Source organism: Arachis hypogaea, chromosome 16 (assembly GCF_003086295.3).
Source record: "Arachis hypogaea cultivar Tifrunner chromosome 16, arahy.Tifrunner.gnm2.J5K5, whole genome shotgun sequence".
NCBI classification, from domain to species: Eukaryota; Viridiplantae; Streptophyta; class Magnoliopsida; order Fabales; family Fabaceae; genus Arachis; species Arachis hypogaea.
This window is the reverse complement of record NC_092051.1, coordinates 82,300,687-82,305,507: the sequence shown is the minus strand read 5'-3', so window position 1 is coordinate 82,305,507 and position 4,821 is coordinate 82,300,687. Positions and strand designations below refer to the sequence as shown.

At 40.9% G+C, this 4,821-nt stretch overlaps 1 non-coding gene across 1 annotated transcript; it reads right to left on the bottom strand.

The window, feature by feature from the left end:
• Positions 1–1,784: 1,784 nt before the first annotated feature.
• LOC112761610 (small nucleolar RNA R71) lies at positions 1,785–1,891 on the bottom strand. Its single transcript, XR_003181999.1, has one exon. It is a non-coding gene; the product is annotated as a small nucleolar RNA R71 (small nucleolar RNA).
• Between the last annotated feature and the right edge of the window lie 2,930 nt (positions 1,892–4,821).

The following is a 4,821-nucleotide window of genomic DNA, read 5'->3' as shown; positions in this document are numbered from 1 at the left end:
GCAACTTCTAGTTTTACTTTTAGAATGTATTTTCCATCTTTGCTTTCCATTCCCAGAGCTATGAACAACTAAACCCCTTTCATTGGGTTAGGGAGCTTTGTTGTAATTTGATGGATCAATAATAGTTTTCATTATTCTTCTTCTTTCTTTTCTCTTGATATTATTAGAAAGCTTTCAATCTTCATCCAATTGGGTAGTTGTCTTAGAAAAGAAGCTATTCATACTTGGATCTCTTCGGAACCTTGGAAGAGGAATGAAGAGATCATGCTAGAAATGCTTTCTCGTGTTGGACCAAATTGGGGTTTGGACGGATATAGTGACATATTCTCGCAATACTTTGATTTGGAAATACATGTGGTATAATCAGTGACCATACTTCATCTCTTCTCATGAGTAATTAGACCAAGGAATTGGCTATTGATCAAGATTTGAGAGATTGAATTACCAAGGAATTGGAATTCAATCACTTAAGATTGCCAAGGAGATCAATGAATGCATTGATTAAGGAAGAGATGAAAATGAACTTGATCCGGAGAATACAGCATCTCCTGAGCCCAATGAACTCCCCATTTCTAATCTTACCCATTCTCTTTACTTTTTGCCATTTACTTTTATGTTCATCTTCCCCATTTCCCATTTAAGATTCTGCAATTTACTTTCTGTCATTTACATTCAGTTCTTTATTTGCAGCAATTACATTTTCTGCCATTTACTATTCTGCCATTTAATTTCCTAAAATTCTCAAATCAAATTCTGCTTAGCTCAACTAGAACATTCCTCTAATTAAAGTTGCTTGACCAATCAATCTCTGTGGGATTCGACCTCACTCTATTGTGAGTTTTTACTTGACGACAATTCGGTATACTTGCCGAGGGAAAATTATTGAGAGACAAATTTCCGTGCATCAAGTTTATGGCGTCATTTCCAGGGATTGATTTTGTATCAACAGTGATTAAATTGGTGGATAACTAGATTGAACATTTTTCTTTTGTTTGATTTAATTTCTGTTTGATTGATTTACTTTCAGTTTCAGTTATTTTTTTTCCCTTAACCCCTACCCATTTGTGGTGTTCTCTTATTTGTTACAATTCAGTTCACTAACCCACTAACTGTTTGATATATTGCATCACTCACACTAATAGCATTTTTAACAAGAATACTCTCTATCTCCCTTTTGCTTTGGCCATGTTTGTTGTATGACAAGTAGAAGAAGTGGGGCTTCAACTTCTTTTGATTCTGAACCTGAGAGGACCTTCCTTAGATTAAGGAGGGAAGCAAGAGGAAAGAGAGTTGTTGGTGCTGAGGAAGAAGAGAAGTATTTTGAACCAGACATGGATGAGAATATGGAGAATCATCATGAAGAAGAAGCTCACAATCATGGCAGAGAAGGTCCAGTGCATCATGCTGAGCAAGAGAAAAGAGTTCTGGGATCTTACATAAATCCAAACCCAGGAAACTGTGGAAGTAGCATCCAAAAGCCAACCATACATGCCAATAACTTTGAATTTAAGCCACAGCTCATCACCCTTGTTCAGAACAACTGTTCATTCGGAGGGAGTGTCCAAGAAGACCCCAATCAATATCTAACCACCTTCCTGAGGATATGTGATACTGTGAAGTCTAATGGTGTTCATCCTGACACCTATAGACTGCTTCTGTTTCCCTTCTCACTCAAGGACAAAGCATCTAAATGGCTGGAATCCTTCCCGAAGGAGAGTTTAACAACCTGGGAAGATGTGGTGAACAAATTCTTGGCGAGATTCTATCCTCCTCAAAGAATCAACAGGTTAAGAGTTGAGGTACAAACCTTCAGGCAACAAGATGGTGAGACTCTATATGAAGCATGGGAGAGGTTTAAGGACTTGACAAGAAGGTGCGCGCCATATATGTTCAATGAATGGGTGCAGTTACACATTTTCTATGAAAGTCTTTCTTACGAATCAAAGAAGGCAGTAGACCACTCATCTGGGGATCTCTGAACAAGAAGAAGACCATTGAAGAAGCCATAGATGTCATTGAGACTGTAGCAGAGAATGACTACTTCTATGCCTCTGAAAGAGGCAACACTAGAGGAGTAATAGAGCTAAACAACGTGGATGCATTGCTGGCCCAGAACAAGATGATTACCAAGCAGTTGGCTGACCTTACCAAGAAGATGGAGAGGAACCAAGTAGCAGCAATCACCACCTCATCAGCAGCTCAAGAAGGAGTGAATGCAGAGGCAGAGGGTGATCAGGAACAAGCCAACTACATTGGAAACTCACCTAGGCAAAACCATGATCCGTACTCCAAAACTTATAATCCTGGTTGGAGGAACCACCCAATCTTTGGGTGGGGAAATCAACAAGATCAAGGCCAAGATCAGAGACGTCACAACCCCAACAACAATGCAGTTCACCAACATTCCACACAGAGATCATATCAGCACCCACCTAACAACACCTCTCAACATCCATATCAAAACCAAAATGGCCCCTCTCATCCCTCCAATCTCGACTCACCATCATCTGAAGATAGACTCTCAAGGATCGAAACTCTACTTGAACGTATATGCAAAGAAGTTCAAGACAGTAAAATGTTCCTAGAGGAAGTGCGGTCCAATATGCAGAATCAAAATGCTGCCATCAAGAAATTTGAGACACAAATTGGCTACTTATTCCAGCAAGTTCCCAGCCATAACTTGTGCAGCAACACTGATTCAAACCTAAGGGAGGAATGCCAGGCCATCACCCTCAAAAGTGGGAAGGAATTGAAGGAAACTCCCAAGAAACCACAACAGAAGAACTCAAATGAAGGGGAAGAGGAATGAGATGAAGTCCAAATTTCCACTCCCAATTCACAGCAAAAAGGAGAAATGGTGAAGGAAGACGTTCCAAAAGCTCCATACCCTCAGCAATTGAAAAAGAAGGGGGATGACAACCAATTCTCAAGATTTTTGGAAATCTTCAAGAAACTACAGATTAACATACCCTTTGCTGAAGCAATAGAGAAAATGCCACTCTATGCCAAGTTCTTGAAGGAATTAATGACCAAGAAGAAAAGCTGGAAGAGCAACGAAACTGTGATACTAACCGAAGAATGTAGTGCCATCATTCAGCACAAACTACCCCAGAAATTGAAGTATCCTGGAAGCTTCCAGATTCCTTGTATTATAGGGGAAATTACAGTGGAGAAGGCTCTATGTGACTTAGGAGCCAGCATAAATCTGATCTCCGTAGTTATGATGAGAAAAATGAGGATTGAGGAGGCCAAGCCAACAAAAATGGCCCTACAACTGGCAGACCGATCATTCAAGTTTTCTCACGGCATAGTAGAAGACTTGCTGGTGAAGGTAGGAGATTTTATCTTCCCAGCAGACTTTGTAGTGTTGGACATGAAGGAGGAAGCCAAGGCCTCCATCATCCTGGGAAGACCATTCTTGGCCACTGCTGGAGCTATCATTGATGTCCAAAAAGGTGAACTTACCCTGAGATTACACAATGACAAGATGACATTCAATGTGTTCAAGGCCATGAGCTACCCACAAGAACCATTGGGAGAATGTATGAGTTAGATTCACTGGAAGATGCAGTACAAGAGATTTTTGAAGAAGAAGAACTTGAAGGGTTAACAAAAGAGGAATCAGCATCTAGCAAAGAGGCTGCAACAGCGGAGATTCATGTTCAGGGTGCACCAGAGGAGGAAAATGAAAGAAAAGAAGCACCCAAACTCGAACTCAAAGCACTGCCACCCACTCTCAAGTATGCATATTTAGGAGAGAATAAAAGTTACCCAGTGATCATAAACTCAGCCCTCAGCCAAGATCAAGAGGATGAATTACTCCAAGTATTGCAAAAGTATAAGGATGCTATTGGATGGACCCTCGCTGACTTGAAGGGAATCAGTTCGGCCATATGCATGCATAAGATAGTGCTGGAAGATGATGCCAAACCATCCATCCAGCCCCAAAAGAGGTTAAATCCAGTCATGAAAGAAGTGGTACAGAAGAAAGTCATGAAGCTTTGGTAAGGAAGGGTGATCTACCCAATTTCGTATAGCCCATGGGTCAGCCCCGTCCAAGTGGTCCCCAAGAAATGAGGAATCACTGTAGTACCCAATGAGAGGAACGAACTCATTCCTACAAGGACCGTCACAGGATGGCGGATGTGCATAGACTACAGAAAACTCAATGAAGCTACATGAAAAGATCATTTCCCTCTCCCTTTCATGGATCAGATGCTGGAAAGACTTGCAGGACATGCATATTACTATTTTCTTGATGGTTATTCAGGATATAACCAAATAGTGGTTGATCCGAGAGACCAAGAGAAAACCTCATTCACTTGCACATATGGAGTGTTTGCCTACAGGCGCATGCCATTTGGGCTATGTAATGCACCTGCAACTTTCCAACGCTGCATGCTCTCCATTTTCTCAGACATGATAGAGAAACTCATTGAAGTCTTTATGGACGACTTTTCAGTATTCGGAGATTCCTTTCCTAATTGCCTAAATCACCTGGCCCTGGTATTAAAAAGATGTCAAGAGACCAACTTGGTCTTGAACTGGGAGAAATGTCACTTTATGGTGACAGGAAGAATAGTTCTTGGCCATAAGGTTTCTAACCAAGGCATTGAGGTAGACAGAGTTAAGGTGGAACTCATTGAAAAATTACCCCCAACCAAGTGATGTCAAGGCAATTAGGAGCTTTTTAGGGCATGCTGGCTTTTACAGAAGGTTTATTAAAGATTTTTCAAAGATAGCCAAGCCCTTAAGCAATCTCCTTGTATCTGATACACCATTTGTCTTTGATGAAAAATGCATGCTAGCATTCGAAAACTT